The 26,169-nt window shown below is 42.6% G+C and overlaps 1 protein-coding gene and 1 pseudogene across 1 annotated transcript in view; both read right to left on the reverse strand.

Moving 5' to 3' along the window:
- CLYBL (citrate lyase beta like) overlaps positions 1 to 26,169 on the reverse strand; it is a 526,503-nt gene that overhangs the window by 224,958 nt on the left and 275,376 nt on the right. The window lies entirely within an intron of this gene.
- LOC115469803 lies at positions 11,145 to 11,206 on the reverse strand (annotated as a pseudogene).

A 26,169-nucleotide genomic window follows, 5' to 3' on the forward strand; every position in this document is an offset into this window, starting at 1 on the left:
ATCTAGAGACAAAAGAGCTTCTTTTAAAACGGAAGAGAGCAAAGGAGACCCCGTTTAACACAACGTGCTACCTTCCCTTCTCCCTAACAAAGGGCAACACAGAGGAGAGAGCAGATTTTCCTGATTTTTGACAGAAAACTAAGAGAATTTTGGGTTACCAACAATCCTTTTTTTTTTTTTAACTCTTTGGCCCATGCACTTCACCTTCAAAGTGATTGTTACCATTCATCTGTTTTGTAACCAGTTCTTCACCTTGCTAAGAACCTTCAACTCTATTCCCATTCTTGCTAACCTACTGTCTAATGTTTACATGCAACAGTGTGTAATGCATTACAGAAGTTTCAGGGGTCCTTTTTACTAAGGTGCACTGAAAAATGGCTTGTGGTAATGTAGGCACGTGTTTTAGGCGTGCGCAGATCCATTTTTCAGCACGCTTGCAAAAAAGGCCTTTTTTAATTTTTGCCAAAAATGGACGTGTGGTAAAATCAAAATTGGCGTGAATCCATTTTGGGTCTGAGACCTTACCGCCAGCCATTGACCTAGCAGTAAAGTCTCACACGGTACTGGGCGGTAATGACCTATGCACATCAAATGCCACTTGGCACGCGTCCGATTCACGCATCCAAAAAGAAAAATTATTTTTTGTACGCGTGCCAAAAATAAAATTACCGCAAGAGCCACATGGTAGCTGGGCGGTAACTCCATTTTGGTGCACATTGGGCGTACGTAGACGCTTACACGGCTTAGTAAAAGGGCCCCTCAATTAAGCAACAATCACAACCATCTAAGTCAACGACTATGCTTTGCTCCAACAGTTGAACTAAATCTGAACAATATCTAAAAAAAAGAAGGCCCATGTTTTCTACAGCATATTTGCATAAATTAGTACTAGTAAAATGAAATCTGCTCGAAGGAAAGGAAAGTGAGTAGTTAAGTGCCTCAGAGGTCAGTACTAGGCCTGATTCTATTTAATATATTTCTGAGAGACATTGCTGAAGGGTTAGAAGAAAAAGTTTGCCTTTTTATAGATGACACGAAGATAGCCAATAGAGTAGATACCAGAGGGATCTGTCCTGGGACCTCTTCTTTTCTCCATCTATACTTCTTCCCTTGGTACTCTGATCTCATCCCATGTTTTTCAGTATCATGTTTACGCTGATGACTCTCAGATCTACCTCTCCACACCAGAAATCTCAGCAGGAATCCAGGCCAAAGTATCAACCTGCCTGTCTGACATTGCTGCCTGGATGTCTCAGCGCCATCTGAAACTAAACATGACCAAGACTGAGCTTCTCATCTTTCCCCCTAAACCAACCTCTCCTCCTCCCCCATTCTCTATTTCTGTGGATAACACTCTCATCCTTTCTGTCTCATCAGCTCGTAACCTTGGGGTCATCTTTGACTCCTCCCTCTCCTTCTCTGCACATATTCAGCAGACTACTAAAACCTGTCGTTTCTTTCTCTATAATATCACCAAAATTTGCCCTTTCCTTTCTGAGCACGCTACCAGAACCCTCATTCACACTCTTATCACCTCTCGCTTAGACTATTGCAACTTGCTTCTTACAGGTCTCCCACTTAGCCATCTCTCTCCTCTTCAATTTGTTCAAAATTCTGCTGCACGACTAATATTCCGCCAGTGTCATTATGCTCATATTAGCCCTCTCCTCAAGTCACTTCAGTGGCTTCCTATCCGTTTCTGCATACAGTTCAAACTCCTCTTATTGACCTATAAGTGCATTCACTCTGCAGCTCCTCAGTACCTCTACACTCTCATCTCTCCCTACATTCCTCCCCGGGAACTCTGTTCACTGGGTAAATCTCTCTTATCTGCACCCTTCTCCTCCACTGCTAACTCCAGACTCTGTTCCTTTTATCTTGCTGCACCATATGCCTGGAATAGACTTGCTGAGCCGGTATGTCAAGCTCCATCTCTGGCCGTCTTCAAATCTAAGCTAAAAGCTCACCTTTTTGATGCTGCTTTTAACTCCTAACCCTTATTCACTTTTTTCAGAACCCTTATTTTATCATCCTCACTTTAATATTCCCTTATCTCTTGTATGTTCTGTCTGTCTGTCCTAATTAGATTGTAAGCTCTATGGAGCAGGGACTGTCTCTTCATGTTCAAGTGTATAGCGCTACGTACGTCTAGTAGCGCTTTAGAAATGATAAGTAGTAGTAGAGGGAGTAGAAATCATGAGAAGAGATCTCCAAAAATTAGAAGAATGGTCAAAGGTCTAATAGTTAAAATTTAATGCCAAGAAGTGCAGAGTGATGCACTTGGGGTGCAGAAATCCAAAGGAGATGTACCAGATAGGAGAAGGACCTTAGGGTGAAGGTATCTTAAGGTGATGAAACAATGTGACAAGGCAGTGGCCACAGCCAGAAGGATGCTAGGCTGCATAACAAGGGATATAACCAGCAGAAGAAAGGAGGTATTGATGCCCTTGTACAAGTCGTTGGTGAGACCCCACATAGAGAGTATTATATTCAGTTTTGGAGGCTGTATTTTGCTAAGGACATAAAAAGAAATGGTTAAGAGAAAAGCAACGAAAATGGTATGGGGTTTGCATTGCAAGACATAAGAGCAGAGACTTGAGGACCTGAACATGTACACCCTGGAGGAAAGGAGAGATGGGATGATATGATATAGACATATCATATATTTGAAAGGTATTAATTTACAAACAAACCTTTTCCAGAGACAGGAAACTAGTAGAACTAGAGGACATGAATTGAGATTCTTCCTCCCCTCAGTTCTCCAACCTTTGGCTATGTCGTCAGCAGCATCAGCCACTGAAGTAGATCACTGCCAGCAAGCTGGCTCCAAAAGTGATTACTGTGCTGCCTCCCACCTCCTCTGACACAACTTCCTGTTCCCACAGAGATGGGACGCAGCACTGCGATCATTTCTGGACCCAGCCGGCAGTGGCCTGCTTCAGTGGCTGATGCTGTTGACAACGTAGCTGAAGGTTGGAGGATCGGTGGAGGGGGGGGAGGTAGGAAGAAGGGAACAGAGTTGCCGGACCGCATGTGGGGCAGGGGGTGAGAAAGAGGGAGAGAACTGCCAGACCTGGGAGGTAGTGTGGGTAGAGGATGTCGAATAATTTGCATGATGAAATTGGCGTTGCAAGCCATTTTGGGGGGAAGGCACTTGCCACCCCGTAACAACACCTATGTTCTGAAAACTAGAAGAAAGTAGCAAATGTATTAACTCACCAATTATCAGAATTTGATAGATATGGGGCTGAGGATAAAAAACTACCCATTTCAGGAAGCTTGGGAAAGGGATCTGAAATATCAATTCACAGAGCGAGAATGGGAAACTATATGTGGGGAAGTACAAAAAGCCTCGGTCTGTGCGTTAATATAGGAAAACGCGTACAAGGTCCTTACAAGATGGTACTATACCCCAGAGAGGCTAAAAAAGATGTACACAGGAGCATCAGATGTGTGTTGGAGATGCAAAAGCCAGAAAGGCACATTTCTTCATGTGTGGTAGACATGTGGGAGGGTGGTACCATTTTGGGAGACAGTGATGAGAGCGCTGGCCCGAACTATGGGAGTTTCCTTGGTGTGTGATTTCCAGCAGCGCGCAAGGAGACACTTAGCTGCTGCCAATTCCCACCGCATCAGTTTACTCTCCTCCCACTCTTCTCGCTCATTATACATTCCTAGTAAGCATTGTTGCGGCCCACACACCAAGGATACTCCCATAGTTTGGGCCAGCGCTCTCATCACTGTCTCCCAAAACGATACCACCCTCTCACATGTCCACCACACATGAAGGATTGGAAGATCAAAGTGAGACTTTTGTGGCATATGGAACGCCTAACAGTATACAGAAGGGAGGGTGAGCTCCGACGTAAAAGGGGATGGGCAAGACTTCAACAAATGATTGAGGGACTATAGGGGGGTGAGGATTCATTCCAGGGAAAGGGGACAGGTAGGAAGGGGGGGAGGGATTGACTCAGGAAAACTGGACTGAAGGAGAGGGGGGAGGGGGGGAGGGAGGGGAGGGGGGTAGATAGGGGGTAAAGTTGATTTCACCACCTGTGTTAGTGAAGGAGCAAAATAAAGCTGGGAATAGTATAGAGCGGAACATGGATGGTGGGAATGGTAATAAGAGAATGGAGTGAAAATAGCAAGATGTGTTAATGTGGATAAAATAAGTTAGTGTGACAGCCAATATAATGGGAAGATGTAAAGAAATGGAACTATATGTGGTGAATATTCGATGGACTGTTTACACAAATGTTTCAAAATGTTTTCAAAGGTTGTAAAATAATTCAAAACATTCAATAAAAATTTAAAGTTAAAAAAAGAATTTGATAGGTATGAACATGGCTGATATTTCTTCCAAGTCTTTAGGCTATAGAGACTATGAATCAGCACATGGCTGAACTAATGCAAAAAGTGGACATGGCCTGCTTTTGCTCTAAAGGGCTATAAAGCAGTCCTTTATTTAATAAAGGACTGCTTTATGGAGCAGCTAGTTCAAGCAGCTGTGCTTCTTTTTAACCAATCTGTTTAGAACATTTTTTTTAGATTAAACACATGTATATTATACGTACAGCATACAGTCTCTGTTATCTGACGTTAAGCTTACTTAATCAGTCATAGTCCTCTGTACACTATTGTGTCTGTGAGTTCCATAGACTACGTCTGCCAGATGGTAAAAACTGTCATAGCACTGACATCCAGTGGCTTCCTGATAGGCCTGCACGTCATTGAGACTCACCAGCGCTCTTGAAAAGTGACGGGAGGTTGTCGAATTTCATCAGGCATTTGCCTCACTGCTCATTTCATCATCTGTTTCATCGTCAGCCGTTGCCAGCGTGTAGGCGCATATCTCGAAATCAGTGCTGTCAGCAGCTATTTGTAGATCGTAATCAACAGCTACGTAGTGATGAAACTCCTCTTCAGTAACACCGGCTGGGCTGTCAATTGCCTGTTCATCTGACGCGTCTGCAACAGCTGCATCTGTTTCGTCCCTCTCCACATCCTTAACAAAGCTTGCCCGCTTGTAGCAGTTCACAATGGTTGCCTGTGTAACACGATGACTCCATTGTACACTCTAACAACTTTCTTTCGCTTATTCTAACAAATTAACTCTCATTGGTTACTGCCTGTGGCAGGTAACCAATGAGAGTTATGTGATAGAATTTGAATTTATCGTCCCTTTGTCATGTGTCAATCGGCTTCCATATTCCAAGCATGCGCTTATGCGGAGTCTTTCATGCACAGGGGCGGACTTAAACCATGCATATATGCGAATCTTGCACTTATCACTGGTGCGCTAAACCGAAGTTTGTCCCCATAGAAATTAATGGTGCCAAAAATGGGACCAAGGTACGGCATGCAGTTAAATGGAGCATGCACTTATCCAATGTGCACTTAAATGGGAGTGCACTGTACCTCCAACTCCATTCCATCTTGCACAGCTCACAATCTGGTTTTAGACCCTAGTGTTGGAGGGTATTCTTACTACCCTCTTAGCCAACTTCAGAAGAGACCAGAGTATTGGCAACAAAATATTAATACTTCAGTTTGATATGTCTAGTGCCTTTGACACAGTTGACCATAATATTCTTCTCAATATCCTTGACCATTATGGAATCTGTGGAGCTGTCCTTGAATGGTCCTCTGGCTTTCTAAAGTCCAGGTCATATAAACTCAAACAATCAGGGGCAATTTCTTCTACATGGTCTCCTGATTGTGGAGTACCTCAAGGTTCTCCTCTGTCCCCCATCCTGTTCAATATCATGATGATCCCCCTAGGTAATCTACTAGAAATAAAATGGTCTTTCGTCATTCATTTACTCCGATGATGTCACCATTTATATCCCATTCTCTAAAGAATTACATGAAATAATGAACTCAATCAAATTAGGCATCAAATTAGTGGAATCTTGGAGAGGCATTTTCGAAAGGGACGTCCTTTTAAAACGGCGAAATCCAGGGATGGGAAAACCCATATTTTCGAAAAAAGATGGACGTCCATCTTCATTTCGAAAATACCGTCAGAGATGTGCAAATCCTTAAATTTCGACGTACCTAGACATGGACGTTTCTGACTTTTGGCGATTTTCGAAACCAAAGACGTCCATAGTCAAAAATGTCAAATGCAAGCCATTTGGGCATGGGAGGAGCCAGCATTTGTAGTGCACTGGTCCCCCTGACATGCCAGGACACCAACCGGGCACCCTAGGGGCACTGCAGTGGACTTCATAAAATGCTCCCAGGAACATAGCTCCCTTACCTGTGTGCTGAGCCCCCCAAAATCTACTACCCATAACTGTACACCACTGCCATAGACCTTACAGGTGAAAGGGGGCACCTATATGTGGGTACAGTGGGTTTGTGGTGGGTTTTGGAGAGCTCACTGTTTCCTCCACAAATGTAACAGGTAGGGGGGATATGGGCCTGGGCCCGCCTGTCTGAAGTGCACTGCAGTACCCACTAAAACTGCTCCTGGGACCTGCATGCACTGTCATGGACCTGAGTATGACATCTGAGGCTGGCACGACATATTTTTAAAGATGTTTTTTGAGGGTGGAAGGGGGTTAGTGACCACTGGGGGAGTAACAGGAGATCATCCCTCATTCCCTCCGGTGGTCATCTGGTCATTTCGGGCACCTTTTTGTGCCTTATTCGTAAAAAAAAAACACGTCCGGGTGAAAATGTCCAAGTGTTTGTCAGGGACATCCTTGCTTTTTTTGATTATGGGTCAAAGATGTCCAAGTGTTAGATACACCCAAGTCCCACCTTCGCTACACCTCCAACAAGCCCCCTTGAATTTTGGACGTCCTTGCAACGGACTGCAGTTGGAGACGTCCAAAATCGGGTTTCGATTATACCGATTTGGATGTTTCTATGAGAAGGGCGGGCATCCTCCAATATGTGTCGAAAGATGGACGTCCTTCTCTTTCGAAAATGAGCCCTAGTCACTCCCCTCTTACCTTCAATTTTTAACATGACTTTGTAAATGGTTTGTTTTAGTAGTGAAGCTTTATTTTTAACAAGGCTCTGTATATGACTTTTAGCTTAACCTTGCATGTAGTTTAATAGCAAAATACTGCTAGCTTTTAGTCTGACTTGCACATTAGTCTCATCTTATATTGTTTTATGATCTCATCAATGTTTTAATTTATTTGTTATTTATGGTTATGACTTTTAGCTTAACCTTGTATGTGTTTTAAATACTTCTAGCTTTTAATAATCTTATACTGTTTTATGGTTTTACTCTATTTATTATTTATGATCAGTGCATTTTTCTAGCAAAAAAGGTGCCGGTACTCAAATGCCAGGCCATTCTTCAGGGGTGGGGTGATCACTGAGGGACCCATCCCACAATAGCCAGGCCCCCTGCAACCAGTCACAGAATCCATGATAAGGCAGAATTGGTGTGTAGAGCCTGAGGTCTTTCATTAAAACTTGGGAACCATGGGTCAATTTTAGCAGACAATGGAAAAGGTGCCGCTACTCAGTACCCCCTCAAAAAAAGCCCTGTTTATGATTATTATGATTTAACAATGATTTTATTACTTTTCAGTGATTATTTATATGTGTTGATTTCTTCTATGTGATATTTGTCTATATTTTGTTCTACAGTATTTTAGGTCCTTTACACAGCCCAGAAGGGTGAAACATAGGTAAGTTGGACAGTTTTTACCCCCCACTGCTATTCAGTAAAACTGTTTCTTTGGACTATATTTTAGACTATTTAGTATTTTTCTGATCTGCTCACTTTTCCCTGCCACTCCCACTGAGGGATTACAAACTCCCATTTAGTGTCTTTGGTATGGTGTGGGAGCCTCGACCCTATCAGCAGCAGGAGTCGCACTAATAAGATATCATCTTCTGCTGCTGTGAGACCGGCTTCATGATAAGAGATGTGAGATTTTGCTACTCTTATCTTGAGACTGGCCCTGCAGAAGCAGGAAATTCAGAAGCAGGAGGGGGAGGCCGCATGTTGATGCCACAAAAAAAAATCGGAGAATGAGAAGGGAGCGGAGAGGACGAAGAGCATCAAGTGGGTAAGGGTATGAATGGGGGAAACATCACTGAGTGGGTGGATAGGGGCTGAGAATGGGGGTAAAAGTTTGAGTACGTGGGTGAAGTTGAGAATGGGGAAAACATCAAGTGGGTGGATGGGGTGAAATTGGGGGAGGGAAGCATCAATTGGGTAGGTGGGGGTGAGAATGGGGGAAGAAAGCATTGAGTGGGTGGGTGGGTATTTGAAAAGGGGGGATGCACTGAATGAGAAGGAAGGAAATCTCTAGTGAGGAGAAAGTGGAAGAAAGAGGAGGGAACATAAAATGGAAGTAAGATACTCTAGATGGAGAGAGATAGGTAGAGAGAGTGTGAACACAGTAAAAAAAAGCATCTCTGGGGGGAGGAGAGGGCAGCAAGCCTATAGTGGATGGGAAATAAGGTCAAGGGAAGACAGCCTCTAATGCAGGGGTTTCAACCCAGTCCTCAAGGCACATCCAGCAGTCAGGGTTTTCAGGATATCCCGATTGAATTCAATAGGACTGAGGACTGGGTTGAAAACCTCTGCTCTAACAAAAGAAAGGGAAGGAAGGAGGACTAAAATGTATTGGAGAGATTGTGGTGAAATGGTATAAATGATCAGGGCTGTGGCCTTAGGAAGTGGAGTTACGAGATGGGACTATAAAGAACACAGAGAATATGGAAATAGAACTGGAGGCATGGAAATCAGGGTAAGAAGAGAAGAAATGGCCCAGGTGTCAGGAAGGGCTGAATTACAGGGAAGGAGCTGGGGCTAGTGAGGGACTGATAGAGAAAGGTTGATGAGGGCTTGGAGGGGATGAGTACAGAGGATGGAAATGATGGACAAGGGAGTGAGTGAAAGACAAAGATAGAATAGGCTGGGAAAGGAAAGAGAGAGGGAACAATGGGAAGATAGAAAGAGGAAAAATGGAAAGGAGATGCTAAAAAAGACTTTAGGAGAAGAATTACACAAGGAAAAAAAATAGAAAAGAAAGACAGGAACCAACCTAGTAAGAAAAATAAAATGGTAAGACAACAAAAGTAGAAAAATTAAATTAAATTTCTGGAACTGGGAAAAGTGCATTTTTCTAACTTTGTGTTTTGTAGCCTAAAGAAAAATACATTTCTGTTTCTCATTTAATGGTAGTGTATTGCTTATAGAGTCTGGCTTCCTTTGAGGTTTCCATTTCAGTTTTTGTCTGTCTTTTTTGCTACCTAATGATATCTTATTCTATACTGGATGAGGGTCTGTCCATGTTCTGCATATGTGACTGAGGTGAAGGATTTAACTAAACATGTAGTTCCTGTGTAGAGATTTGTAGTAGTCCAACTTGCTCTACTTTCCTAATAGTAGAAGTATTGGCGCTCTAGGGGTGGTGTAATATTTACAATCCTAAGACAAAGAAAGAGACTGATGGGGAAACTAAGCTAAAAAAAAAACAAACTGTGAGATCAGATGACAGAAAGAATAGGGGAAATGGTTATCTGTAATTTTTATCCATCTGTGTTGCTACTGGTATAAATAAGCCACTGATTTCCAAACTGATTTAAGCGGGCATGAGAGATATTCAGCAGCACTTAACCAGGCAGTGTCGCTCAATATCAGTTCTGACAGGCCATAATAAAAATCGGCAGGTCAGGGACGGTACTGGGGAGGACCCGGCAGTTATACGAGTTCCAGCAATATTCAGTGCCGGCACCCACATAGCTAAGTGGGTGAATTTAGTGCCCAGAAGTTGAGGCAGCTATTTTGAAGATACTAATGATAAGGAGCAGGAGTGAGTGGGTTTTGCTACTGCCCCCCTCTCCCTACTGGACCACCAGGTAGCTAAGGTAGGCCCAGGAGGGCCTAACCAGACTGGGGAGTGGAATGGGGTTTGGAGGAATTTCCTGGGGGTAGAGTGAGGGTTGTTAATGTCACAGGCTGGGGGGAGGGGAAAGGGAAGGAAGGGGGCTGTTTCAGGGGTCAGACCACCTTTTAGACAATTATGTGGGTCTTATGCAGGTCCCAGCTGAATATCAGCTGGGGCCTGCATAAGCTCCAGCGGCTAGCACCGGAGCAATTAGCTCCAGATATTCAGTACCGAGGCCCGCACGTGGCCCAACACTGAATATATGGGGCTAATTTAGCTGACCGCCGTTGACTGAATGTTACCCCCAACGTACTTAGTAGAATGACTGTGGGTTTGAAGTGGGGCAGGGGATGGAGCTAGGAGGTGGAATGAGCAGGGCTGTGGTTGTATGCTAAAATCTGCCTCTTGGCATTTCTGCATACAGGGGGGTAATATACAGTCAGTGGCAGTCAGCATTTCTTCAAATACCACTAACAGATATAGTAAATTAGACCCAGATATTGAGTGCCAATCCCTATCTGTGTACATGAACACCTTGGTGGTAGCCCATATTCAATATCATACCCAAATAGCTAACTGGGCATACTTAGGACAGCAATTATATGTGATCCAACAAGCCCAATTAGCTGTTCAGTGCACTGGCATTGAATATCTGAGATGCCTAGTTAGCTTCCAACTCTGCCCCAGTTCCACTCCTCATACTGCTCTGGCATTAACTAATAGTGCCGCAGTGGTCAGAACAGAAATTCAGTAGCACTATCCAGTTAAGTGCCACTGAATAAGCCTCTCCTGCCCAGTTAAATCATTTAAAATATTGACTCCATACTGTCTTACCCCCCCCCTTTACAAAGCCACGCTAGCGGCTGCCGCGTGGCATTTCTGACAAAGCCCATAATGGGCTGTGTCAGTAATACCGCACGGGCAGCTGCTAGCACGGCTTTGTAAAAGGAAGGGTTACTCTTCGGATATCTACTTGATCACTATTAATAAGGAATTAGTAAAATGCTCAAAGAACAACGGTAAATCATTTCTATTCCTTCCTTTTCACTCAATCATGTCTGTTAAATCACTCATTTCTGCATGTACCATCCTAGCTAAGACCATTTCTCCTTATTGTTCAAAAGCTCAGAACTGTCGAAAAGGATTTGTAGTATAATATTAAAATCCCCTGCACATAACATTGTCTCCTTAGTTACTACAGCCAACTGACCAGAAACATTTCAAACAAACTCTCAGATTTTTTCATTAAGAGCATACACATTGGCAGGAGGCATAGGGACATGCTAATCTTTCCTGTATCGTTCCAATTTTAGCATATGTGCTGCCAAAGCAAGCACAATCTTTGTAATTTTATATAGCTGTTTAAAGCTAGATAGAATCTTGGCCTTGTGAAAACAGCAGGATATACAAATGTCAAACACTGAATGTTTAAAAAATAAGTTCTTCCATAAATTATATATAATTTTGCATTTATACATTTTTAAGCAAATACCATGAACTAACTCAGGGAAACCTGTCCTAGTGAGCCTGTGATCTGGTTTTTAGAATATTCACAATGAATATATATTAGAAATTTGCATAATCAGAGAGCCAATCTATGCAAATTTATCTTGTGCATATTCATTGTGGATAGCTTGAAAATAAAACTAGCTATGGGATCACCAAGACAAGTTTGGGAAGCTCTGCACTAACTCCAAGCTCAGAATATTTTACCATCAAAAAAAATTATCTTCCTATGACATTTTGACAGATCCTGCCCATTAATCTCTGCATCACCTCATTTTATCTAAGTTAAAAGAAAGGAAAGAAAACAACTGTAAAATGAAAAAGGAAGTGAGCGTCACTTATCTGGAGTGGTGTGCTCAGTTCTCAAGATCAAAATCTGCGGACAGTTAAAGACGTAACACAGACAAGAATTGACAAAATGATGCACAACCTGCATCAAGATTATTGTGGAGTCCTTTTACTAAGGTGCGCCGAAAAATGGTCTGCGCTGGTGCAAACGCATGTATTGGACACGTGCAGGTCCATTTTTCAGTGCGCCTGCAAAAAGGGCCTTTTTTTGGCCAAAAATGGATGTGTGGCAAAATTAAAATTGGCGCGTGTCCATTTTGGGCCTGGGTCCTTACCGCCACCCACTGACCTAGCGGTAAAGTCTCATACATTAACCGAGTGGTAATGGTCTACACACATACAATGCTGATTACCGCCCAGTTAGCGCCGCGCACAGGAAATTTTCCGGCGCACCTTGTGGACGCAAGTAAAAAATTAAGTTAACACCTGTGCCACGCGGTAGCCAGGCAGTAGTTCAAAACTGACATGCGTAGGACGTACACAAGTACCTATACGGCTTAGTAAAAGAGCCCCTGTATTACCAGATGTTAACCTGCATTAATGCACAATGGGACCTATTTACTACTGCATGTTAACAGAATTACTGTGCACTAACATGCATTTAGTAAAGCTAACCCTTGGGGGCCTATTTATTTTTTAACCTGTGGTAAAATAGCACATTATTATGTTACTACCAAAAAGGCCCGTTTCTGATACAAATGAAACGGGCGCTAGCAAGGTTTTCCTCGGAGTGTGTATGTTTGAGAGAGTGTGTGTGAGAGTGACTGTGTGAGAGAGAGAGAGCGTGAATGTGCGAGTGTGTGTGTGTGACAGAGAGAGAGTGAGACTCGGTGCGAGTGTGTCTGTGAGAGAGAGAGTGTGTGTGTGAGCATGAGAGTGTGTGCCAGGGCCCCCCCTCCCTCCCAGTTCCAGGGTCCCCCTCCCTCCCACCCTCTAAGTTCAGGGTCGTCGTCCCCTCCCTCCCTCCTTCTGAGTTCCAGGGTTTTTGTGCCCCCTCCCTCCCTCCGAGTTCCAGGGTCGTCCCTTCCCTCCCTGCCTCCGAGTTCCAGAGTTGTCCCCTCCCTGCCTCTCTCCGAGTTTCAGGGTCCCGTCCCCCCCCCCCCCACTCCTGCATTATGCTCTCTCCCCTGCATTCATCCATAGGCAGGCAACGTCCTCTGTGCCCTGCCCCCTCCATCCATCCATGTGCAGCATCTCTCCCCTGCCCCCTCCACCTCCCTCCGAGTTCCAGGCCCCCTTCCTTCCCTCCGAGTTCCAGTGTCTCCCTCCCTCCCTCCCATTTCCAGGGTCCCCCCTCCCTCTTTCCCTCTGTCCCTCCCTCCCAGTTCCATGGAACTGGGAGGGAGGGGGGACGGAGAATGTTGGAGGAGTGATGTCAGCAGGTGGTTACGATCCCAGTGAGACACATTGGAATGTTAGAGGAGCAAATTATTATATAAGATTTCACCACAATAAAATATATAGACTTACCAATATGAAACAAAGTCAGATCATCAAGATCCTACCTAAACCTACACTACCCAAATTGCAAAGGACTGAAATACAAAACAACTTATGCAGCCGGCTTCTCCTACATAAGTGCACAACTATGGAATGGGCTCCCAAAAGCTGTGAAAACAATCCACAACCACTTGAACTTCAGGAAATCACTAAAAACCAACCTCTTCAAAAAGGCCTACCTCAACGACCCCACGTAACCCTCTTCACCTACCAACACAGCATGACTATGATCGAACAGGACATCACGCAATCTTCATCCATTCCAACCCTCCACTTATACCTCATACGATCACTTTACAACTTTGTATTTGTTATCCACCGACTGGGCAAACGCCTTTGATGGAACTATGTAAGCCACATTCAGCCTGCAAATAGGTGGGAAAATGTGGGGTACAAATGCAACAAATAAAATAAATAAATAAATAAAATTATAGGATTCCCTAACCAGCAGTACCCCAGTACCACAGATTTGAGAATTCCACAGTAAATTTATTTTTCTGTTGCTAAAGCCAGGAATATTACATGTTTCTGGTCACAGCAACACAGAAATAGAGGGCTTCAACTTTTTTTTCTATGCAACTGAATATTTATTTTAATATCTCTCTAATATTTTTTTTTTAATATTGTAATCTGGTTCGAATCCATTCAAGTAAAGAGGAATAGAAATGCCAATTGAAGTTACATTATGTGTACAGAGAGGTACAGCATGAAAAGACTGACAAGATGAGATGCGTGTATTTTGTATCTGCATTAGGGATGGACACCGAAAAGAAAATACATGTTCATGTGCATTTTTTTCATTGTCAAACGAACGTCACTACATAGTGCATGCACACATGTGAACTGTCTGAGGAAAGATTGGGCTCCTTTTACTAAGAAGCGGTAAGCTGATGCGGGCTTACCGCTCGCTATAAAGGAAGTACCGCCGGGCTACCACAGCAATTTTTGAGCACTATTTACTAAATCTAGCCCACTATGGGGCCCTTTTACTAAGGCACACCCAAAAATAGCCTGCGCTGGTGTAGGCGCATGTTTTGGATGCATACATTCCTCCCCGTGAACTCCGCTCGCTGGACAAATCTCTCTTGTCGTTCCCCTTCTCCTCCACTGCTAACTCCAGGCTTCGCTCCTTTTCTCTCGCGGCACCTTATGCCTGGAATAGACTTCCTGGACCTATAGGTCTAGCTCCATCTCTACTTGTTTTCAAATATATGCTGAAACTCACCTTTTCACTGCTGCTTTTTAGCTCCCATTAATTCCCTCACCCGTACTGTCTTGTCTGTCTGTATTATTTAGATTGTAAGCTCTTTTGAGCAGGGACTGTCTCTTTGTATCAGGTGTTCAGCGCTGCGTGCGTCTGGTAGCGCTATACAAATGCTAATAATAATAATAATTTCCTGAGCGCGCCTAGAAAAAAATAATTTTTTTAAAGTGCCGGAAAATGGACATGCAGCAAAATGAAGACCAGCGCGTGTCCATTTTCAGCCTGAGACCTTAACGCCACCCACTGACTTAGCGGTAAGGTCTCACATGCTAATCGGACGGTAAGCATCCAGTGCATGCCAACTGCCGATTACTGCCGGGTAACCATCCCGCAGTAGAAAATAGAAAATATTTTCTACCATGTGTTTTGGGTGCGTGTCAAAAATTGAATTACCACCCGGGGCGCACGGTAGCCGGGCGGTAGTGCTAATTTGACGTGCGTTGGACACATGTAGGCGCCTAAGCACCTTTGTAAAAGGGCTCCTATGTGCACATAGTGCACACTGTTAACGGCAAACGATATTCATTTTAAACAATTGCCCATCCCTAATCTGCATTGGCTGTGTGTGTGTATATGTTTGTGTTTTGTCTAGAAGAGAGAAGGGAGAGAAGAGGTGCTTTAAATGGAATAGCTCTGTATGTAAATGCTAGAAGTGTAAAAAATAAAATGGGAGCATTAGAATTAATTAAGAGGTAGATGTAATTGGTATCGCAGAGACCTGGTTGAAGGATAACCAGTGGGGTACTATGATACCAGGGAACAAATTATATCATGATCATGGAGTGTATCAAATTGGTGGAAGGCTGGTGATATATGTTAAAGAGAGCATCTACTGAAACAGGATGAAAGTTCTGCAGGAAAGCAAATGCACTATGATAACGTTATGGATAGAAATTCCATACGCGAAAAGACAGAGAATAACAGGGAAGGAGGAAGGTTATACTACCATCTAACTGGCCAGAATGAACAGAGAGACAAAGAATGCTAACAGAAATTAGGGAAGTTAAATTTGGCAACACTATAATAAAGAGTGATTTCACTTACCGCAATACTGACAAGTAGCGGAGCTATTTTAGACCTAGTCCTTAGTGAAATATAGGATGCAAGAGGGAACAGTGTCAGGGCCATTTAATAAGGAGAGCAAAGTATACCTGTGCAAGCCGCTGAAGGCAGACCTAGAGGCTGCTGCATGGAGGAGCTAAGCCCTGCCAGTGCACCTGAAAGTCACCACAGCCCTTGTATTTTTCACCATAGGATCTTTTCCAAACATCCCTAGGGCCATTGTAGGCATAAGTAAACCAGCGACCTAATACTTCATTGCTCACATTCTACAGGCTGTTTTCATAGAAACACACAATATATTCTCTTCCCTACAAGAGCAGCAGCAACATGAAACGATGACAAACGCGTATACATTTTCCCTCTGTGCTAGGAGAAAAGGATTGCACATACATACCCATCAGACCACCTGCAGCTAGATAGGCCATCTATGGGTACACAAAAGTCCTTTCTCTCCTTCTACTTGATATAAGAACATAAGTTTTGCCATACTGGAACAGACTGAAGGTGCATCAAGCACAGCATCCTATTTCCAACAGTGGTCAATTCAGGTCACAAGTCACAAGCAAGATCGCAGAACAGTAAAACAGATTTTATGCTGCTTATCCTCGAAATAAGAAGTGGATTTTCCCAAGTCCATTTTAATAATGGATATTGACTTTCCTTTTAGGAAACGATCCAAACTTTTTCTAAACCCTGCTAAGCTAACTGCTTTTACACATTCTCTGGCAATGAATTCCATGTTGAGAGAAGAAATATTTTCTCTAATTTGTTTTAAATTTACTGCTTAGTAGCTTCATTGCACGCCCCCCTAGTCCTAGTATTTTTGGAAAAATTAACATGGGAATTACGTCTACCTATTCCACTCCACTCAGTATTTTATAGACCTCTATCATACCTCCCCTCAGCCATCTTTTCTCCCAGCTGAAGAGCCCTAGCCGCTTTAGCCTTTCTTCATAGGGTAGTCGTCCCATCCCCTTTATCATTTTTGTTGCCCTTCTCTGAACCTTTTCTAATTTCACTATATCTTTTTTTGAGATGCAGTGACTAGAATTGCACATAGTATTTGAGGTGCAGTTGCACCATGGAGCGATACAAAGGCATTATAACGTTCTCATTTTTGTTTTCCATTCCTTTCCTAATTCCTAACATTCTATTTGCTTTCTTAGTTGCCGCTGCACACTGAGCAGAGGGTATCAACGTAACATCAATAATGACACCTAGATCCTTTTCATGGGGGGGGGGGGGGACTCCTAATGTGGAACCTTGCATCATGTAGTTATGGTTTGAGTTCCTCTTTCCTACATGCATCACTTTGCACTTGCTCACATTAAACGTCATCTGTCATTTGGATGCCCAGCCTTGTAAGGTCCTCTTGAAATTTTACATAATCCTCTTTCAGGTGGTCTGCAGTGCTTCACACATTATATCATGTCAGTACTTGCTACCCTGGCTTATGTTATGAGTGTTTTGAGAGTGGCCAGGTCACCAGGGGATGGCTTCAAGGTATGTATAAATCACCCAACTACACCCTTAAATCAATAGTAAGCTCTTTCTTGTCCCACAAAAGACTTCTCTACATGTACTAACCTGCCCTGTAAGTTGCTGGACCTCCTATGCAGTAATATAATAACCTCCACAGCAGAAAGTACAAGATCACTCATATCCTATAGTGGTCCTTCTTCACAAAGATGATACAGAGAAGAGGTGGAAACTATAGTTGGTGAGCTTTGTAGAACAGGTAATGGAGACACTACGGAAGAAAAGGTTAGTCAAATACTTACTATGCAATGACTTACAAGATCTGAGGCAACATAGCTTTACCAATGACAAATCTTGTCAGCAAATCTGATTGTTTTCTTTGACTGGGTGACTAGAGTACTGGATTGGAGGGCATGTATTAGATATGTGTCACAACTGTGAGGAATGATCCGGAGGTAGTGAGCCCTTGGGTGAACCACCCAACAGGAAGCGAGGCTAACACAGAGAGACTGGCACAAGATTCAGGACTCTCAAACACGCTTGGCTGGACAGAATTCTGGAATGGACTTGACTTGGCTGGACCCGGATGCAGGAATGGACTTGGCTGGGCTTGGCTGGAACCAGATGCTGGAACGGGCTTGGCTTGGTGGAGCCGGAGGCTGGAACGGACTTGGGCTTGGCTGGAGCCGGATGCTGGAACGGACTTGGCTTGGCAGGAACAGGATTCAGGATACTCAAGCAGGATTCATGATTTTCAAGCAGAATTCAGGATTTTCAAACAAGCTGGGCAGGAACAGGATTCAGGATACTCAAACAAGCTTGGCAGGAACAGAAGCTGAAAGCAAAACAAGGCAGAGACAAGCAGGAAGGGAACTGGAGCTGAAGACAAATAGGGCAGACACAAGCAGGATACAAAGCTGACCCACACAGACAAACAACAGATACAAACAGGAGGGGAACCGAAGCTAGTTGTGGAGGAGTGGCCTAGTGGTTAGGGTGGTGGACTCTGGTCCTGGGGAACTGAGGAACTGAGTTCGATTCCCACTTCAGGCACAGCTCCTTGTGACTGTGGGCAAGTCACTTAACCCTCCATTGCCCCAGGTACAAATAAGTACCTGTATATGTAAGCTGCATTGAGCCTGCCATGAGTGGGAAAGCGCGGGGTACAAAAAAAAACAGGGCAGATACAACAGGAGGGGAACTGATGCTAGAAACAAACAGGGCAGATACAAGCAGGAGGGGAACAGAAGCTAAAGACAACCAGGGTAGATACAAGCAGGAGGGGAACTGAAGCTAGAAACAAACAGGGCAGATACAAACAGGAGGGGAACTGAAGCTAGAGACAAACAGGGCAGATACAAACAGGAGGGGAACTGAAGCAACAGACAAACAAGACAAGAATTAGCAGAGCTGGAACTGCAACAAGCGCTCACCAGACGAAAGCTCATCTGAAGACCTCTGTTGCAAAGGCAAAGTCTGAAAGTTCCCAAGTTCTTAATAAAGGCAGTACAGATGAGGTCACAGATGAGGCTTGGCAGCAGAAACACCAGGGCAAGTCTGGAGTGCTGGAACATCAGGACGGAATGAACTCTGAAACATGTCTGGGAAACAGGAAGAAGACAGCAGCCATAGGGCCTGGTCACCCGGAGGAGAGGTGAGTGTAGGCATGGAATACAGTCATATGGAGGGGCATTTTTGAAAGGGACATCCAAGTTGCAATTTGGACTTCCTTGCAAAATGGCGAAATCCGGGGCGGGGAAACCTGTATTTTCGAAACGAGATGGACTTCCATCTTTCGTTTCGAAAATACCATCAGGGATGTCCAAATTCTTAGATTTGGACGTCCCTAGACATGGATGTTTCTGACTTTCAGCAATTTTCGAAACCAAGACATCCTTGTCAAAACGTCTTAATGCAAGCCATTTGGGCATGGGAGGAGTCAGCATTTGTAGTGCACTGGTCCCCCTGACATGCCAGGACACCAACCGGGCACCCTAGGGGGCACTGCAGTGGACTTCATAAATTGCTATAAACAAAAAGCGGGGAGGAAAGTCCTCACGCAAAACAACAACAATGAAAACAAAAAAGTGAGGACAAGTTGTGGAGGAAATCCAAAAAAATTTTATAACATTATTGGTGATCAAATAACGACCCGACACGGCTGTGTTTCAGCATCAAAGCCTGCATCAGGGTCAAATAAATCTTCTTGGGTTGTCGCTTGATAAAAAACCAAGAAAATATAGCATAGGAACTTCCTTAAAACGCAAGAATTGTGAAGTCAACTATGGAGCACCTGTGTGGCAATACAGAGAAATGCTACTACTTTCAGGGATCACCCCTCTGAAAGTAGTAGCAGAGCTGGTGCTATATACGGCTGAAGGGGAATGCCCTTGAGACAGCCCGTGGGAGGGCAAAACATGCGTGTCAGACGCTTCTAACCCCCCGAGCCAGATACAATCCATATAAAAAGATGAGTATCATTATTCAAATTTGAGTTGGAAATAAAAAATATATAAATTTAAAATAGAAATAGTGGAAGAGGAGGTAATCGGGAGAGCCAATGAAGAGGTGGGTGCTATAAACATTGCTTCTCGCTAGTATTAGCAATGAGCACCGCTGAGGTTCCCAAAGATAAACTGTAAGAACAAGATAGTATATGATAATCTTCGAAAACATTGTGGTGAAATTTAAGTGGGAGATTTGGAGCTGTTCTGAAATAACTGGATAATCATTAGCAGGCTCCAGGAGATATTATCATTAAAATTTGGCCAAAGCGATAGGTATTTATGTCCCTTAGAATTAAGGCATAAATCTATGGAATAAAATACAATTTGAGAATTTTTTCCTAGTACTAATACCTATCATTCACAATGTAAGGGGTCTGGGAAAGATCCGACTGAAAGAGTGCTGAGTCAGGGGCTCGAGGAGCAGGTATTCTTAAAGAAGAGAAAGGTCACTCTCAGGTTCCTAGTACACATGAGATTCGCCCCCTAGGGCTAAGAGACAGGTCAGAATATTGAGTAGGGGAAGGAACTACCATTCCCAGGATGCATCACACCCTAGGCAAAACTTGCAGGAGCTGAAGGGTGGGGAGGATGATTGGGAAATGGTCTCTGATCAGGGTGATGAGGAGCAGCTGTGGAAACCCTGTGGGAGGAGGCTATTGAGTATGATAAGATGGAGGCAGCAGAGGGGCAAGGGGAGGAGTGTATGGAGATTTCAGCTCTAGCACAGACCCAAGGGGGTAGAGTAAAAGGTTCCTGTCTGCTACTATACCAAAACTGGTTAGGACTGGGGAAAGAAGGTTGATGCAGTGGGGAAGAAACCTGTAGAGAATGTTAGCCTGATGTATTACTTATGAGAAAAAGGAGCATTATGAAAAAAGGGGAGGTGGGGAGAAGTGAAATTAAAACTGTTCTTGTTGAATGATTTGAGACTGTGAGAGGGAAAGCACGGAGGGTGCAAATCTGGTGGAACTGACAAACTGCTGAGGAGTTAAGCAGCGTCAGAAGTAGCTGGACACTTATTAAGACTTCCTAAGGAAGTGAGCTGGACTATGTTAGAAAAGGGGAACCTATAAGGGTGTGCCCTGTATGACCAAGGATTAAGCATAATAAACCTCTAAATTATAAGAAGCCTTGCAGTTGCTGTGCATTTTGTTGGAGCTTGCTGTAAAATACTGAAGGGTGACTGCCATTCAGAAAGGGTGCCAGAGCCAGTGGTACAGAGCAAGGACCAGACAGTGGTTGGAGCCTTCTAGCCAATGGTGAAGCCAGGAAAGCTAAGCAGGAGCAGCCCAGGCCTATCACCAGAAGGGGAACCTGGTGACAACAAGCTAGCCTTGAATGTGGGACCTTTCAGTTGGAAAACAGCCACCTTCCTAACAGAAGTAAATAAAGGTATGAAGAAAAGAGGCCACTACAGTTTTCTGAAGATGATGACTGTTTTTTCCTCAAAGTGATTTGTCCTTTTGTGGTTTAAAGATTCATATATGTCCTGACATAGCTAGGTCCACGCCAAAGAAAAGGCAACAGTTTCTTCTATTGCGTCCTAAAGTACTTCAAATAGGAGCTACTCTCCTGCTGAAGTACCCTTGTAGATGTGAAATATATGTTCTTTGAGTCTTCGCAGTTAGCCTTTTTCCTGCTAGGGATTTCTGAGGTGGGCTAGTTGGGTTTTGTACTGTATCTCTGTGTTCCTTGTTCATTATGCCCTGATAGTATAATTGATGGAAGGATTGTGGTTAGTCTTTCTTTTTTTTATTTATATATTTTTTTAAAAATTCCTTTGGCTTGTGTTAGCTCTTCCCACTCTTTAAATGGTGGACTTTAAGATTAGAGATGAAGTGTTATTTTCCTTTTTTCTTCTTATTCCCTCTCTTTTTTTTCTTTTTCTCTTTTTTGGTGCTTTATATTTAAATCAAGATAAATTGTATTTCATTCTTATGTTCCTTTCAAGATGTTATCTTGTAAATTATTGCTGAAATTTCATAAATAAAAAAAAGAAGCTGATACAAGTAAAAAAATGTTTGTGTTCATAAACTACAAGTGATCACGGAAAGAGGAAGACAGGCAACAATATCAAGCTATGAGAAGCCGAGAAAGCAGTCAGCACATGGAAGATGCAAATGCAAGAAAAAAAATAGCTAATATCATAAAACAGAGGAGCAATATTTTATTTTAGATAAGTCAGTGAAATACAGAAAATTGAAACACAGACACACAGAAAAAAATGACTTATAAAGACAATAGAGCCTATCCAGTCTGTGTATCCATACCGACTCCTAATCTCTACTATCTCTTTCTCTCATTTAGAGATCCTCTGTGTCTGTCCCATGCTTGCTTGAATTAAGATTCAATCCTCGTCTCCATCACCTCCACTGGGAAGCGGTTCCATGCATCCACCTTTCTGTAAAAAATATTTCCTTAGATTATTCTTGACTCGATCCCTTTTCACTTTCATTCTATGTCTAATTGAAAGGCCTGCCTCCTGTTCATTTACGCCACAGAGGTATTTAAATGTTTCTATCATATCTCTTCTCTCCTGCCTTTCTTCATATTGAGAGTACCCAAATGCCAGCATAGATGCAGAAGGGTCGTCATAATTCTCCATACTGTCCATAACAGATGTATGTACCAGGTTGAAAAGCTTGGAAGAATCCAATTGATCTGGTTGAATTACTTTTGAGAAAAAATATTTTTGTTGAAATCAGAGACTGTTTTATATACACCAATCTTTCATCTCCAAAGTACCTTATTTTCCATCGTAGGATTTTTCTTCCAACGTTTCTCCAATCTCCTACATTCCTTTCTAACAAAAGTAATTCCTTAGTAAACCGTTTATCAGATTTTCTAACAATCTTCTCTCTCAAAGGGGCCATCTTATCAAGCACACTCTTAGAGGATTGTTCTTCAATCCATACCTTACTCTTAACATCAACATGTAATACATTGTCCACTCTTTTCCAGAATTCCAATGAATCGATTTTACCTCTGGAACTAACCCTCTACTTATTATTATTATTATTATTATTATTATTATTATTATTATTATTATATAATATCAATTAATATTGTACCCCCGCGGCTTTCCCACACATACCAGGTTCAATGTGACTTACATAGTAAATAGAATTACAAAGTCTTGAAGGAGAATGTTACAAGTTGTAATAAACATAGTAGTAGTGGGGTTTTGAGGATATGTAAATTGAGCATGGAGAGGTAAACAAAGATAGGATGAGCAAAGGAGAAGAGATTGGGAGGGGTAAGGAGTAGGAAGGATGGAGAGGAAGAGATTGAGGAATGAGCATAAGGAGATTGTCAGACATGGTCAAAGGTATAATAATCATCGGGGCAGGAATCATGTGGGTGGAGTTAAGTTGGGTCATTAGGGTAAACTTTCTTGAAGAGATGGTAGATGGTCGTTGATTGTTCGGATGGATCTTGGCAGAGTGTTCCACAAGCTGGCTGCCCAAAAAGGAGGAAACTGAATGCATAGGAGGTCTTGTATTTAATACCTTTGCAGTTGGGAAGGTGTAAATTGAGGTAAGTATGAGAAGACAATGATCTATTTCTGGTTTGGAGGTCGATGAGGTTATTTATGTAGTTAGGGGATTCTCCATATATGATCTTATGAATCAGAGTGTGGTCTTTAAAATGTATTCTTTCTCTGTTGGGGAGCCAGTGAAGCTTCTCTCGAAGAGGTGTTGCGCTATCGAATCTTGACTTGCCAAAGATAAGTCTGGCTGCCGTGTTTTGGGTAGTCTGAAGTTTCTTCAGGATTAGGGTCTTACATCCTAAGAAAACACTGTTGCAGTAATCTGCGTGTGTGAGTACTGTGCATTGTACTAGTTCCGAAAAGGTGTCCAGGGGAAGGTATGATTTCACTCGTTTCAAAATCCACATCATATTAAACATTTCATTTTTTTTAGATGAATGTAGCATGGTTTTCGAATGATAAATGGTTATCAATCGTTACTCCAAGTATTTTTAGGTTGTCAGATATGGAGAGTTTAACGTCTGGAGTGCTAAGAGTAGTCGGGAGAAGTGGAGAGTATTGAGATGAAAGGACTAGACACTGTGTTTTCCTCTTTGTTTAATTTCATCTTGAAAGCGTTAGCCCGAGAGGTTAGGGTGGTCATGCCTATATTTATCGGAGATTTCCGATAGATTGGATTTAAAGGGGATAAATATAGTGACGTCGTCAGCAGAGATGAAGGGATTAAGGCCATGTTGGCTAGTAACTTGGCTAGGGAATCATCATGAGGTTGAAGAGTATTGGGGAAAGCGGAGATCCCTGCGGTACCCCACATTCAGATGACCATGGGGAAGATATGTTTGTAGTTCCTTTGACTTGGTAAAATAATGTGGATTAGACAGTGGCTTATAATCTTTCCAATTTAAAGTAAGCTCAAAGAGGTAATGATCAGACCAGGGAACCCGGTCACATAAAGTGTTTGAAATAAAGGAATTCTGTGAACATGGATAAGCAACTGAGTCCAATAAATGACTCTTTTCATGAGAACATTATGGCCTTTACAAATAAACCCTAAAGATGACAGGAAATCCTATAGAATCTGATGTTTGCTCTAAATGCAAATTTATATCTCTTACCAGCAAATTATTCTCACACTCCAGTGTACTTTTACTAAGAAAATCCATACAAGTGTCTCTTGCTAAACTCCACTTCCCAGGAGGACAATAAAAAACAGTAAAGCATTTCAAATCCTTAAAAGAATCGTCAAACTACACATGACAAAATCTCCACATTTGGAGAACTCCAATCATCTAGCATTCTAAGCTTAAAAAAGCATTTGTATACAATAGCAATACCACCCCCTCATTTATCCTGCCTAGGGACGTGAATAATCTTATAATCTGAGGGACATAATTCTTTCAACCTAGGATCTTCTTGCAAAGATAGCCATGTTTTAGTAATAATTAAGAAGCCCGGTTGATTCAGTTCTAAAAATATCGAATTAATAAAATTTTGTTAACTACTGACCTAGCATTTATATAAAAAATAAGACTTAAGAACCAAAGTTCAGTTCAATTCCAGAGCAAATATTGATAATAAGGTGGTCCTTTGAGTCACCACCTCCAAAGAGGATTCCAGGAAATTAGTGATATTCATTGCTGAACAGTCTTTCTCCCATATAAAAATAGAATCAGACTGTAATGATAAATTCAAATACTGAGTCCTATCCATAGATGGTAAGGACTCTGCTGGCATCTTCAAAATCTGTCACATATACTTGCACAACATATCAACAGGAGTTATTGGATGATATTTTATGAAAATTTAGAAACCTTAAAATGTACTTCTGGGTTTGATTTTCTGTAACATTCTCCTATGAATATAAATTTTGTCCGTCACCAAAACAGCATTGGTTTCTTGGAGCTCTTCAATCAGCTTCCAAAGAACCCACCCTAATAGCATGTTGACCTAGCTCTTGAGAATGGGGCCATTATGTTGTCTCTAGAGTTAGATAACTCTCCCACAATTTTGCCACAGATATTACAGAAGTATTAAGGAGCTGCATAGCATCCTACAAAGCATCCATTGTGACTACCAGGGCTTTTGCACAGTAAGGCTGGAGGCTTGCTGTTTTCCCCCCAACAGTAGAACTACTCACAGTTGGTTTGCAGTTGATGTCCCAATTCCACTTCTCCATTGGAAATTTGAGGAGGAGAAACTGCAAGTGTTGATCACTCCCATCGGAAGCAACAAGGATAACGAACATTCTCTTCCTGCTCCACTCTCTCCCACTTGGGTTTCGCCTCTGGGCTGCTGTGGAACAAGATCCTGTGAGGGACTCAAAGAAACATCACTATCACTGCCACCAGAGATACTTGTCACCAGTGCAGTCAAAGAGCAGGTCACAGCATTATCCACAGGAGCACAAAACTGCTTCAAGTTTGTCTGCCCCAGCAGTGGATTCAGCAACGGAGGCACTTGTCAAAACTGCTCCATTCCTCTTCTTTCGATATCAGCAAGGGGATCTGGGGGATTTCCCGCCATGAAAAGGCACCAAGGTGGTAGGGAACTCCTGCGGCTGCGTCTACTCATGCAGCCATCTTGGATCCTCTAGAGCTTTTTTATTCAATTATTATCAGTGAGAACTCTAATGCAGAACATTTAATTGCTCAAAATATGATTGTATTGCTATTTCTGCAAGTTAATTGGGAGAATTCTGTTGGTGACATTTGAGCAGCATTTCTGAAAGTCATTTGGGAAGACACTGTTCTGAAAGTTGAATATTCGTCTATTTAAGATAAGATAATTATATATTTTTCATTTGGACAACCGAGCACCATGAATTAAGAGATTGTATTTTTTGGTGATAGCATATTGCCTGTGGACTGATGATTATATCCACTGATTTCTTCTAAAATTATACTGGAGGAGTCTGATATGGTGTCCATAATTTGTTTTTTTATAAAGGTATGAAAGGCAATTTTGTAATGAGCACCAAGTGTCCTGATGGTGTACCTAAAAAGGCACACTGAAATGCACACCAGAATTTGGTAAAAGTTGCACACCCATCAGCGATCTTTAGAGAATTGGAACCAGCATCACACCAATTTGTGCGCCAAATGGCAGCGAAGCATCCACTCCAAAAACATTCTGCAGAACTGTTTG

Source organism: Microcaecilia unicolor, chromosome 4, assembly GCF_901765095.1.
Source record: "Microcaecilia unicolor chromosome 4, aMicUni1.1, whole genome shotgun sequence".
In the NCBI taxonomy this organism is placed as follows: domain Eukaryota; kingdom Metazoa; phylum Chordata; class Amphibia; order Gymnophiona; family Siphonopidae; genus Microcaecilia; species Microcaecilia unicolor.